Source organism: Bubalus bubalis, chromosome 4 (genome assembly GCF_019923935.1).
Source record: "Bubalus bubalis isolate 160015118507 breed Murrah chromosome 4, NDDB_SH_1, whole genome shotgun sequence".
NCBI classification, from domain to species: domain Eukaryota; kingdom Metazoa; phylum Chordata; class Mammalia; order Artiodactyla; family Bovidae; genus Bubalus; species Bubalus bubalis.
The window spans coordinates 56577349-56591947 of NC_059160.1; the positions used below are offsets into that span (position 1 = coordinate 56577349).

Sequence of the window (14599 nt, forward strand, 5' to 3'; positions counted from 1 at the left end):
CATCATCTTTCAGGATTTGAAATAGCTCCACTGGAATTCCATCACCTCCACTAGCTTTGTTCGTAGTGATGCTTTCTAAGGCCCACTTGACTTCACATTCCAGGATTTCTGGCTCTAGGTCAGTAAATACACCATCATGATTATCTTGATCATGAAGATCTTTTTTGTACAGTTCTTCTGTGTATTCCTACCACCTCTTCTTAATATCTTCTGCTTCTGTTAGGTCCATACCATTTCTGTCCTTTATCGAGCCCATCTTTGCATGAAATGTTCCTTTGGTATCTCTAATTTTCTTGAAGAGATCTCTAGTCTTTCCAATTCTGTTGTTTTCCTCTATTTTTTTTGCATTGATCGCTGCATTCAGAAAACGAAGATCGTGGCATCTGGTCCCATCACTTCATGGGAAATAGATGGGGAAACAGTGGAAACAGTGTCAGACTTTTTTTTGGGGGGGGGCTCCAAAATCACTGCAGATAGTGACTACAGCCATTAAATTAAAAGACGCTTACTCCTTGGGAGAAAAGTTATGACCAACCTAGACAGCATATTGAAAAGCAGAGACATTACTTTGCCAACAAAGGTCTGTCTAGTCAAGGATATGGTTTTTCCAGTAGTCATGTATGGATGTGAGAGTTGGACTGTGAAGAAAGCTGAGCACTGAAGAATTGATGCTTTTGAATTGTGGTGTTGGAGAAGACTCTTGAGCATCCCTTGGACTGCAAGGAGATCCAACCAGTCCATTCTGAAGGAGATCACCCCTCAGATTTCTTTGGAAGGACTGATGCTAAAGCCGAAACTCCAATACTTTGGCCACCTCATGTGAAGAGTTGACTCTTTGGAAAAGACTCTGATGCTGGGAGGGATTGGGGGCAGGAGGAGAAGGCGACGACAGAGGATGAGATGGCTGGATGGCATCACTGACTCGATGGACGTGAGTCTGAGTGAACTGCGGGAGTTGGTGATAGACAGGGAGGCCTGGCGTGCTGCAATTCATGGGGTTGCAAAGAGTCGAACACAACTGAGCGACTGAACTGAACTGAACTGAACTGAACTAGTTTTGTCATAGCTTTCCTTCCAAGGAGCAAGCGTCTTTTAATTTCATGGCTGCAGTTACCGTCCATAATGATTTTGGAGTCCAAGAAAATAAAGTCTGTCACTGTTTCCATTATTTCCCCAGCTATTTGCCATGAAGTGATGGGACTGGATGCCATGATCTTAGTTTTTTGAATGTTGAGTTTTAAGCCAGCTTTTCCACTCTCCTCCCTCACCTTCATCAAGAGATTCTTTAGTTCCTCTTCACTTTTAGCCCTAAGGATGGTATCATCTGCATTGGTGAGGTTATTGATATTTCTTCCAGCAATCTTGATTCCAGCTTGTGCTTCATCCATCCTGGCATTTCACATGCTGTACTTTGAATGGAAGTTAAATAAGCAGGGTGGCATTATACAGCCTTGCCATACTCCTTTCCCAACATTGAACCAGTCCATTGTCCCTTGCTTCCTAAATATTTCTTGAACATATCTCCAAATAGGACAAGGTTAAGCAATTACTAAGCATTCTAATTACAAAAAAAGAAAGAAAGGAAAAATGTATATGCTAATAAAATATCTCTAGATGTCAGCCTGAAAGAATGAAAGTACCATTTGTAATTTATATCTGCTTACTTTTGCAAAACATTTAGGTCTCTGTACATACATAGCTGGTGAAAGTTCTGATTGACTATTTAGGAAACCAAGAAATTAAAAAGGATCAGACATGCAAGTTTGTATCTATTTTGCTGGCATTAATAAATTTTATCCCATGGGAGGATCTGTGGTAGACCTTTGTGCTTGTAATTATTGAAAATGCCCTAGGCCGAACTAAATCAGACTAGGTCATATAGATGTTGATGAGAAGAGATGTAAAAGTGCCTCACTTTCCCACAGCATTCATTATGTAGGAAAATAAAGATTACTTTAGGGAGTACTGTTCTTTACAAGAAGGCAAATCCTCAAAAGAAATTCTGTCTTGGTATTTTGATCTACCTTGTATTAGTGCTGCTTGATGGTATTAAATTCACATAACTTTCATAACACATAATTATAATATTCACTAATTAAACAGAAAAGTCTACCAAATTAGATACAGTAAGGAAAGTGTCTTGATACAACACAGTGAGTCTTGAGATTTATTGTCATTAATTACCCTAAGTAGACACTAGTATTCACAGCTTAGTATTTATTATTCTTCATTTATTTTTAGTTCATTTTTACAAACTCAAGGCAGAAAGTTCTAGCCTTTCTGTATTGTGTGGGGGCCTCTAGGTACTTATATAATGACTTCTAAAGGCTTATGTAGCCCTTATCTTTACTCAGCAAGATTCATTTTTGAATCCTGAGTAATTTTAGAGTAGATAAAACAGTTTCCTTCATTTTAGTGATAAAATTTGTCATTTTCAATTAGATTTTTTAGATATATCATCTCTATTATTAAGAAATGCTTTACATCTTTTGCATTTATTAACTCATTTAATCCTCATGACAATAGTAGGCACTATCGACACCTGTGATTTACAGATGGAGAACTAAAGCACAGAACCTTTAACTGACTTACCCACATTCATATGGCTAGAAGAGAGTTGAGCTGGAATTTGCTTACATATATTCTGACTCAGGGCCTATGCTCTTAGCTTACTATCCTGCCTCTCAGAAATCTTGTTATATCTTATTTGTAATATACTTTAGAAAGTACATGTGATTTTTGTTTATCACAATTATTATTAATTCACATACTTACTAATTTACATCCCTTATATCAAAATTCTAAATAGTATAAATGGATCTAGGGAAACACACCTTTTCCTTCTCTGAGTCTGCCAAATGCTGGCAGTATCAGAGTAGGAAGTAGCTCCTTTACAGAACTACTTTTTCCTTTATTTAACCCACATTTAAGGGACACTTCTTATGCTTCAATCACTGTTAGGGACTGGTGTACAGACATAAAAGTCTCAGCCCTTACCTAAAAGGAATTAGAAGTCCAAGAAGTTTTCCTTAAAGGAGAGATAAAACAGTGTCTTTAGCTGGTTGCTGACAGACTGAAGGGAAGACATGTCTGGTAGTTTAAAGAGATAAGATACTATTCTAGCTCTCTGATGAAATGCCATCACTTCTATCCATGTCCCTCTATTGCATATACCATCCTGCTGACACATGATTTTTTTCTTAAAGATATCCCTGTGGATTGTCACCAAGTAGATCCTAGAACTAAGACAGGCAGTTATGTGTCAAACATCATGCAAGGGTCTTTCCCATGTACTAGCTCATTCAGTTTAATCCATATACTAATTCTGTCTTATAGTATTGTCACCAGTTAACATAAGGGAGAACAAAAGAATTAAGTAACTTTCCATGGCTTATAGAATAAAATAATAATTCTAGAAAAGAATTCAAACCTATTTTGACCTCAAATTTAGAGCTCCCAGTGGCAACTAGCTAATTTGTGTGTGTGTGTGGGTGTACTTTATGCACAGGCCCAAATACAGTTGAGTAATGAGGGTTCATAATCTACAACTGTGTTCTCCTATTTTTTAAAAATGGAATTACACCTAAAATGTCTTTTGAACTTAGAAGATGTGTTTCAGTTACTATTACTGTGCAACAAGTCACTCTAAAACTTAGATTAAGACCACAGGAATTATTACATTATCTTACAATTTCCATGGCTCAGGGATTCAGGACAGTCTTTGCAGGTTGGCATCGTGTCAAGATCCTTTATGCAGTTGTAGTCAGATGGTGGCTAGAGTTCAAACAGTGTAGATATGTAGAACATTTCTTTATTTTAGGGAGCCCCTGGGCTTCTTCATTAGGTCTCCCTGTATGAGCTATCTTGAAGATTCCTCAAAGCTTTTTGGTCTTAGAGCAGTTGAACTACTTGTTTTGGTGATACAGGGCTCCATTTCTTGTGTTCCAGTTGCAAGGTGTATGTAGCATTGCTTTTCTGACTTAGCCTCAGAAGTCAAAGAGTATCACTTCCACCACACTGTATTTGTTACAAGAGAGTGACACAAACCCAGATCAATGGAAAGGAAATTGGACTCTACTTCATAATGGGGGAGTGATGAGATTCTGGATGAACATATGGATTGAGATGTGGTTATGGCTATCTCTATAAAACAGCCTTCTACAGTTCCTCCTCCAGCCTAGTAATTCACATCCCTCCCATAGGCAAAATATGCTGACCTCTTCTTAAGATCCCTCAGAAGTTTCATTTCATTCAGCATTGGTTTCAGGCTTGAAGTTTACCATCTAAATTTAGTTCAGGTGCAAATATCATATAATAACACTTATACGTGGAATCTAAAAATAAAAATGATACAAATGAACTTATATTCAAAACACAAATAGACAAATAGACCCACAGACATAGAAAACAAACTTATGGTTACCAAAGGGGAAAGCCAGGAGAGGGATAAATTGGGTGTTTGGGATTCATATATATATACTACTATGTATAAAACAGATAACCAACAAGGACCTACTGCATAGGACAGGGGACTATACTCAATATTTTGTAATAACCTATTTAGGAAAAAAAATATGAAAAAGAATATATATATATATGTATGTGTGTGTGTGTATATATATATATATATATATACACATATATATATGTATGATTATAACTGAATCACTTTGCTATTACCTGAAACCAACACAACATTGTAAATCAGCTCTACTCCAATAAAAAAGACTGAGCTACTCAGCAAAATTTCACTACTAAGTTTGCAGGAATAAATTATGATTTCTTCTTAGGCTTTTATGTAATTAAATTTGTTGCTAACATTTCTGCACAAATTGTGAATACCATATTAAATTTTTCATAAATGTGGGAAAAATAATTAATTAATTAGTTAAGTCCAGGTAGTTTATTCTCCTTAGTAAGGTGCCTTAAGCAAAGCATTTGAGTACTACTCCTCTACTCCTCTTGGTTTGGAATCCTGTGAATTAATGAGACAGATTATCCACTACCCACAAATTCATACTAAAATGATTGCACAAGTATCAGCTAACCATAATAGACACTTCGATTTAAGATAAAGATGGCAAAGTATAGGCACAGAGCAGCTATCAGTCCACAGATATTCTGAATTTCAGCCAGGTGCATGTTGCTGGATCTGTGAGTAGGGCCCAGTTCTAACTCTGAAAGTTGTTCTCCATGGCTTGGCTCTTCCCTCTGGGGTTTTATCCTCTCTGAGTCATCCTTCCTTTTTATAATAAGTGACTCAGATATAAAGCTAGATAATATCAGTCTGATTTCTGTCAACAGTATGACAGTAGAACAATGAAAGATTTCCTTTCATTCTGTTCTATTTTTGTCCCAGTGTTTCCACCAATACAATTCTTTAAAACTTTGTGGATTTTCTATGAATCTCATTGAGTTTCATTCTGCCAGACAAACCTACAGTTACAGATCTGTTCAATATTATCCATTTTCTACTTTGGATTACCTGTGAGTCTGCTGAGGGCAACCACTCTTAAGATACTTAGAAGCCCTATATTGTCCAACAAAGAGGACCTGCAAGGCAAGCCTTTAGGATCCTTAGAGAGCCTTTGTATGTTTGGCATCACTGACTCGATGGACGTTAGTCTGAGTGAACTCCGGGAGTTGGTGAGGGACAGGGAGGCCTGGCGTGCTGCAATTCATGGGGTCGCAAAGAGTCGGACACAACTGAGCGACTGATCTGATCTGATCTGATCTGATGAGGTATAGCCTTGGATCTTTCTGAAGTCTTCTCAAATGATCTCACAGTCCCATACTGGATTTGATCTTTGGCTTGAGGCTCTTTCTTTCTTTCTTTTATTATTATTATTTTTACTTTATTGTATTGGTTTTGCCATACATCAACATGCATCCGCCACGGGTGTACACGTGTTCCTCATCCTGATCCCCCCTCCCATCTCCCTCTGCATACTATCCCTCTGGGTCATCCCAGTGCACCAGCCCCAAGCTTCCTGTATCCTGCATTGAACCTGGACTAGCGTAATGAGAGAATTGTTTGCTATCCGAGAGACTGGGAATGGCCTCTCCATGTTCCATTGTATAAATGGAAGTTACACTGCTTTTTCTAACCTAGCTAGGGAAGTCTTATTCTATCACTGTAAGCCAGTCACAAACTTGTCCCAATTTAAGGGGACTAAAAATAGATTGTACTTCTTAATGGGAGCATTGCAAGATCCTAGAAGAACATATGAATTGGGGAATATCATTGTAACCATTTTTGGAAAATACAGTCTATCTCAAAACATCACTGTAATATGACAAAACATTTTAAAACAAAATTACTAGTACTTAAACATGCAAATAAAAGTAATTACCTTGGGAAGATACTTGTTTTTTCTTAAAAGTTTGCCTTTGTGTAAATAATTTTTAACTTAACCATTGGAGTTGCTTTAGAAAATATTGAAAAGATTTATTATGGCTGTATACTGTATACTACTATAACTATTTGTTGACAAAGAACGTGTTTATGATGTCTTAATTATCTTTGAACTATTTAAGTTTCCAGACTCTGGAAATTTTACTGATGTTCTCTTTGGATCCCAGGGAACAGGACAGTCTATTTTCCTCAAGCATTTCTTTGAAAACTACCAGCCATGCCAAAGCCAGAGTATAATAGAAAATATACTTTTAGAGTGATATCCTAAAGAACAATGACAAAGTGTCTCAATCATTCACCATTTCAATTAAGTCAAAGTTAAATACAGATATATGTGTGGGTGGTGTGTATGAGGTGAAGGATGTCTTAGACTAAAGGAACATGTAAATTTCTTTCATCAAAACAGTCTCCATGATTTGATCACCTAACACAAAGCTGGACTGGATTTCAGGAGTATGTTTCCTGGACAAACTGCAATGAGCTAGTGTGTGACTTCCTTAAAGCCTTTACAACTTCATTTTAATTTTATGAAAAGTTAATTTTTGTCATCAAGAAATATTTGTTGTATATCTTCTATTTACAAGGCACCCTTGTTCAGTTAAGTATTGAAGCAATTTTTAATCCTGGCATGACTCATTGTAGAAGAGTAGCACTTGGACCATGCAATTTACTTTTGTGGAGAGTATTTCTAAGATTATACACTGGAGCTGAACTCTCAGGTGACTTACTTCTGAGAGGTCCTGTTACTAATACACTTGCAAGTACAAAGCAATAATCAGAATTCCTCTTCTCAGTAGATTTCCCTAACAAAATATTTTGAGTTTTTTATCTCTTACTCTTTCCACAGACCCCCAAATAAAATCACTGCCTGAAAATCCCCAAAGTGAACTTGGAATTAAAAAGACTATACAACTCCCCTTCAGAACAACCATTTATTTGTGGTTAAAAGCTATACTCACTTGAGAGTGCACCAGAATCCAGGAGGAAAGCACGTAAAATTCCCAGATTGTTGAATTTTATGCTAAGAGATTTAAATCAGCATTTTAAATGTCATTCTACTTATACAATTATTTTTTCAGAGTCTCAAAGTTTGCGATGAGCTTGTTGTTTTTTTTCATGTGCATTAAGATCTGATGAATGGCTGAGGTCATTCATCAGATCTTAATACATACTAAAAACTTTTTCAAAAAAGAAAAATTTTCTATTAAGTAAAATACCAAAGTTCAGAAGTTTATTTTTGTACGGAAAGTGGTTTGACAATCAGGGTATTCATCTGTCATTTCTCTAATTCTGTGGTTGACAGCATACAAAATTTCTTCATTTAAGTTTGTCTTTAGTTGTATTTCTTATATTAGTTCCATGTGACAGTATTCCATATTCTAGTTCTTCATTTTCTTGGTATCTTTTACTGCTAACACCTAAGGATTTAGAGGAAGACAATGAAATCAAGTTTCTCTTCTTAGGCCATAGCGTTTATTCAGTTTTATGTCTCCTAACTATACCTCTCCTCAGCAGTCACATATGAAAAACAGCATTTTCTAGCCATTTTACTGAAAATAATTCCAAAGTTCAAAGAGTTAACCACAAAGTTCATCTTGGTCCCATTTAGGAGCTATCATATTTAAAGCTTAGTTTATTTACCTTTGAGTTTTAGTTCATTTGACCTTTGTAAAACAAAGTAATTGTAAATGTGATTATTCACTATTTTGGGAAATTGTCATTTAGGATTTAGGAATTATGGCATACTTACTATTAATAACAATAATCTCTTTTACTGAGTTTTTATTGTGGATGAATCACCAAGTTAAGTGCATTGTGTTCTCTCACCTTTCCAAGAATCCTAGGAGGTAGACCATACCAAAATCAACATTTCATGCTGTAGGCCTGAGTTTAGCACAACACTGTAAATCAATTATACCCCAACACAAGTTGTTTTTTTTTTTTTTTTTTAAATCAACATTTCACAGTTCAGGAAGCTTTCCCAGGTCAATGGTAAGACGTGGCAGATCTGATTGTTGAGCTTAGATTTGTCAGGTTCCAAACCAGTGCCCTTAAACACAACAAAATACACCAGTGGTTCTCACCTGGGGGTGATCTTGCCCTCCCCAGCAGGGACATTTGGCAATAGAACATATTGCTAATGGTATCTAGTAGATACAGATCAGGGATGCTGAAAAACATCCTACAATGCACAAGACAACCATCCACAGCAAAGAATTATCCAGCTCAAAATGTCGATAGTGTAAAGATTGAGAAACCCTGATTGACCCAAACATTTTCTATATCAGCTAATGGATTATCCTGAATCTAACTTTGTTTACCATGCAGTCTTCAAGATAGAGCCTATCCAAATTTATAGACTCCGGGTGAACTTGAATTCATTGACTCTGGAAAATATTGTGAAGTGGCCATCCTTATTGTCTGACAACAGAAAATATACTTACAAAAATTTACAAATATTTGAGCTGCAATTTAATCAAAGACAAGAAGCCAAGTTGTGCTTAATTTACATTTAGAGCCCATAAATAACAAAATGTAACATATCAGAAAGACAAAGAAGGTGTGTGAATTTATATCTTTTAAGATGGAGTTAAGAAAAGCTTCCATTGCTATAATTTGTTAAGCTAGAAAAGCACTTTTTCCCCATTGATTTATGTATTTCCAAGGACCCTTATACTTGTGTAAATCATATGATAAGTTCTAGATATTCCAACAGAAAGTCTCAATCAACATTTTCTTTGAGCTAAAACAACCCAGTCCAAGTCAGAATTACTAGCACAGAAAGGATGTAAAGAACTGGCAGCATTATGTACACCCGAAGCCCTCACCAAGCCCACTGGTTCATGTCACTGGCGTTTTGTATCATCGGACTTTCGCAGTGAAGGAAACAGTGGATTCATTCACATTCCGGCTTAGTTTTCTTACCTCAAAGAGGACCAGAGGCCTAGACAATTTCTGGACCAACTCCTTCTTTCTCCACTAGGTTGTAGAAAGTCTCCATTCTTTAATCCAGTCCATCCACCCTTTATCAAAGCTACAGTTTTCCTTCTAAGTTCTCTGGGTCACTAAAGAGACTTAGGTCCTTGGTCTAGATGTATCAGAGTTGTAACACTGTAAGCAAAAGACATCAGGAGGATCAAAAAGCAAAGTTTCAAAAAGAGCAAATAGGGCTATCTAGGGAGCAGAGACAGGGTGCTGATATCCACGGTGGCTGATGACAAGGTCTCTTCAAAACACTATTGTAGAGATCAATCAATTTGAAAATGTTTTAATCTATGTGTCCCTCAATTAAAGATTTGTGAATCTTTCCATGGAGTATCTGATTTGTCTGGGTTGGCCAGGGGAGGACATAGCACTGTGGTTGAGTCTCACTCATACAGTAGGGAAGGGATAGTTTCTCAGAGAAAAGTCATGATGTTGTTACCAGATGAAGGTGGATTCTATATATAATATAGTACAATTTGCTATATATAATATAGCAAAAATATAATAGTAGGTATCCCCTATATTCCTACTTCTTATTTTCCTCTCCCAATTATCTTGAAATGCTGAGAAATATATTTATGTATCTTCCAATTTCCATACTGTACCTCTTGATGCCTGTACTAATTCCTTACTATCACATGCACATAATGGCCTATCCTGCCCTCCCCTTAAGTAACCCCGTACTTCCTTTCCACACTAGTAGGAAAGCACACTATCACCTCCTCTTGGAAATCCAAGGATATGAATTGGACATATGTAAAACCTGCAAAATGAGGATGAAGCTATACCTGAAGTTTACTAATTGTCCTCCAAGATATTTGAGAAGGTGGTTTTCACACCATGTTTCACAGTACTTCAGAATTCAATGCTGTATCTATAAGGATTGTATTGGCTTTCAATACAGGCCCTTAAAGTTATATCCTTGACTGATTTCAATATTACCTGGAAATTAGGGAATTAAAGCAGGAAAGAGGGCAGCCCTGCATAACCATAGAAGGCTCACATCATGAAGGAATGCAGACATTCAAATATTCTGATGAAGCATGATTCTTATTTCAAAATAACCACTAAAATGGAAAACAACAACAACTAAAGGAAATGAGGGTACATCTGAAACTCCAGCCATGGTACCAGCAGAGAGAGGTAAAAACCCGAGAAAGCCTGACACAGTGTGCTTTTGCAGTAATGTCTTATCCAGAGCAAAAATGGTCACATATAAAAATAATGTGAATGTATGTATGCATGTAGGGATGAAGTAGAGAAGGAAAGTAACATGTAGCAATTTTTCCATGGATGGTAAAACTCTGTTTAACAGCCTTGTTTAGGATTTGAAATGATGGGAAAACATATCACAAAATACCATTTACAAAGAAAGGAATTTTAAAAAGTAGAGATAGTAATGAAACATTTTCTCTATATAAACATCTTATTCTTCACTGAAATCACAAACAGCTGCGGAATATTCCAACTAATTACAACTGAATCATAAGAAACACAGCATGATAACAACCCTAAGTGGGATCAGTATGGTGCAAGTTGATTTTAAATCATCAAGTCCTATGTAATTCAGGTTTTATTCACACGTGGGTCATCAATTGTAAAGAAATAATACTGGCATTAATTTGGGTCATTTGCTAATGTAGCTAAATGTTTTTAGCACTGCAGAATATTTTAAGCATTAGTAAAGCATTATTAATTGAGATGCCACTTATTAAGAATTTATGATTATTATATACTGGTGGAATTTACTTTTGCATTATCAGTGGAAATGGAAAATATTTTTCAGAGAAAATTTTGTTTTCTTAAAGTGTTTTTGTTCTTCAGTCCCAAAGTCATGTCTGACTCTGTGACCCCAGGGACTGCAGCACACCAGACTTCCCCGTCCTTCACTACCTCCCAGAGTTTGCTCAAATTCATGTCCATTGAGTCAGTGATGCTGTCTAACCATCTCATCCCCTGCTAGGACTATTTTCAGGCACCAATTTAGCAGCAAAGATCTGTTCTCTGTGTAAGAAATTATAAAACTGAAGATTTTGGAGGGTCATTGCAGATGAGGGAGTATACCAGAAGTGTAAATTTACTTACCTAATAAATGGGCTAGTAAGTCAAGTGTCCAGGACTTCCTATGAGTCCAATTCTTGTACTATATAGAGAGACAATACACAGTACAAAATGTTACCTTGAGCACATATGTTGCCTAGAGAAGGACAAATAGAATTAAAAGCTGGAAAACAAGCCAAAGTCCCATATAACTAAGAAGTAGATTAGAATATAAAGGCTCTAAATGCCAAACAGAGTGAACTGACTCTGAAAACGAGCTGTACTTTCACAAAGAATAACTTCATCCACCTTCTGGTTTTCCCTGGAATCCAAAACAGGAATTCCAAAGTGTGGAGATGATAGAGGATTTTGATGCACAGTTAGTCCTTATCACTTAGAATCTTCTTTTTCACTTTAACTTCAGTAGCGTGCATCTAAGTACTTTTAAGTCTCTTCTTCAACCTTAGACTTAGTTATATTCCAATACTTAAGTTATTTCAATGTATATCCCCTCCAAGATACTGATAGATTACAGTTATTTTTAAAAGGCACTAAAATTTTATGAGTCTGTGATATCTTACCGATAGTTTTAACAGGTAATTAAATTCCAGATCTGTGAAATTTTCAACTAGTCAATTAAAGTAATATTTCCTTTTCACCCTGAAACTAGTGTGTGATGGGGCCAGATACTTATTAACAAACCATGAAGTTCCTCTCAGAGGGCAAAAACTTTCTGGAACTGAGAAAGTGATCTGTAACTAGGTAATTTTAAAAGAATTTGTTGACTATCTGCTGCTTGTCTTTTAAAGAGATTCTCAGGACTCATTTGGATCTATTGGCCTTCCTAGGTTTCTGTCTAGTTTTTTTTTTTTTTTTTTATATCCTTTACTTGACTCTCAGCCTAAATCCTTCTTGTGAATGTACTCCTCAGTGACAATTGCTCCCCCTCTGATTTCCTGGTTGTCCCCATCACATGTACCATAAACCATAACAGAAATAGCTGAGGTAGACTCTCCCCTGCCAACATTATCACTTGCACTACCTATTTCTCTTAAGTCATGACCAAATGCTCTAGATCCATAGATCTCAGTCTACTTGGCTGCATTGTCAGCACCAAAATCTGAAACAGCTCCCCAGAGCCTTTTTGGCTCTAGAAGGTAAATCCAATGCCACCCTCACATCTCTGTCTCAGCTGCCTCAGACTAAGTAGTTTTTTGTGCTTCTGTAGTCTAAGGACAGATTAATCCCTACACACACATGTTCTTTGTGTTCAGCCATATCCTATCCTATATTCACACTGTATCTTAACTACATTTTTATTACAAAAAGTTTCAAACAGAAAAGTAGAAAAAATATGCAATTGAACAGGTGCCCACTACCCAACAACCTATAATCAACAGTTTGCCATTTGCCATATTTGCTTTATTTGTCAGCTATCTATCATCCATTCATCTTCCTACCTATTTTGCTGAATCATTTGCAAATGAATTTTAGGTATGTTACTCCTAAATATTTCACTATACATATAGAAAAAGGACATTCTGCTACAGAAGCACAACATTATTTCACACCTAGGAGAATTAATGATAATATCTTATTGATATTTAATCCATTTATCTAACCTATCAATCTATCTAATTTACCCATTTTCCCCCAAAATGCCCATGCAGCTGCTTTTTTTGAGCCAGGGTTTAATCAAAATTTATATATTTCATTTGATTGTTATATGACTTTAATTTCTTTTGGCCTAGAGAAGTCTTCCAACATCACTTTCTTCCCCATGATATTGACTGCTTTATGAGATTAAATAAAATAGCCCACATTCTGTATTGTGTCTGATTTCTTTCTTATTGGGTTTTTAACTTGTTGCTTTACACTCAGTATTCCTTATAACCTGGAAGTTAGATCTGAACTCTTGGTTATATTCAGGTTATGTATTTTTTACAGGAATGTTTTATAGGTGATTCTGAGCACCTTATAACACATCACATCAGAAGGCATACAATATTGGATTTCCCCTCTGTTGGTCACAGAAATTCAACCTCTTTTGGGGGGTCACCACCAGATCTTGCCACTGTTAAAGCTTATTTTTTCCCTTTGCAGTTAGTGAGTGAATTGTGGTGTGAGTGAACATGGGGAATAACATCATAAATTTCCCAATGGCCTTTCACATAAGAGTTTATCATTCTTTGATAATCCTTTAAGGGAGTAATCATTTCATTGGGGTTGCAAAATTGTGATTCTTTTATAATATTATTTCTTGTACATTTATTGGTTGTTAATCTTCTATAAAGAGCTTTCTATAATAAAGTGGGTATGGGCAACAGCTTCTCCCCCAAAGGCAAAGAAATTCTTAATTATTTTTAACTATCAACTTTTAAAGTAAAAAGTTTATAATAAAGTAAAAATTGGTAATTAATATTAATTATTAATTAATGGTAATATTAATTACCTCTAGTAATGGCAAATAAGTACCCCTCTCATTTTTTTCTTTCTCAAAGAACTACTGTGGAATTTTGAATTTTTATATATTTAGTGTTTTCAATCAATGATAGTGGGTATGGGTGTTTCTAATTAAAATTTTTTTTATATTTGTATCTCTTTTATAATGAAAATTTTGGTTTCTAAGATATTTACTGATTTATCCTATCATATAAAATAGGTTCTAAATTTTAATACCAATTATGTAACAATAAAACTATTGACAGAAATTTAAGGTTTATTTGAAATGCTTTCATTCTTGGGATATATTCTAAGATAGTGTTTAAAATATAATAAGAATACTTGTATCAAAAGTCACTTGAAATTATTTTCTCTTTGAGTTGTATTACTAACTTAAAGTAGAGTTTGGTTTCTTTCGGTTTCTTTTCAATGTTAAGGTTAACTGTTCCTATTTTTAAAATCCTTTAATATGTTAGATATTTGCATAGTTCAAAAGTCAAAATTACATAAAAAAGAAAGATATATTCAGAATATTTTTGCTTCCATCTACCTCCTACTTCACTCTTCCCATTCATCTGCTATTTTACCATTTTTAAGAGTTTTCTTTTTGCAATGCACACACACACTGTTCTGCATCTTGCTTTTTCCACTTAATACATCCTGTTCAAATCACATCTCTTTTAAGTCTCCTGCATCTGCAGGCAATTTCTTTACCAC

The 14599-nt window shown here is 35.7% G+C and overlaps 1 protein-coding gene and 1 long non-coding RNA gene across 5 annotated transcripts in view; one reads left to right on the forward strand and one right to left on the reverse strand.

Annotated features, from left to right (window-relative positions):
- ANKS1B (ankyrin repeat and sterile alpha motif domain containing 1B) overlaps positions 1-14599 on the forward strand; it is a 1160059-nt gene that overhangs the window by 502899 nt on the left and 642561 nt on the right. The window lies entirely within an intron of this gene.
- LOC123333248 lies at positions 7456-11543 on the reverse strand. Its single transcript, XR_006550478.2, has 3 exons — positions 11486-11543; positions 9341-9526; positions 7456-7833 (listed from the first exon to the last, which is right to left on the reverse strand). It is a non-coding gene; the product is annotated as an uncharacterized LOC123333248 (long non-coding RNA).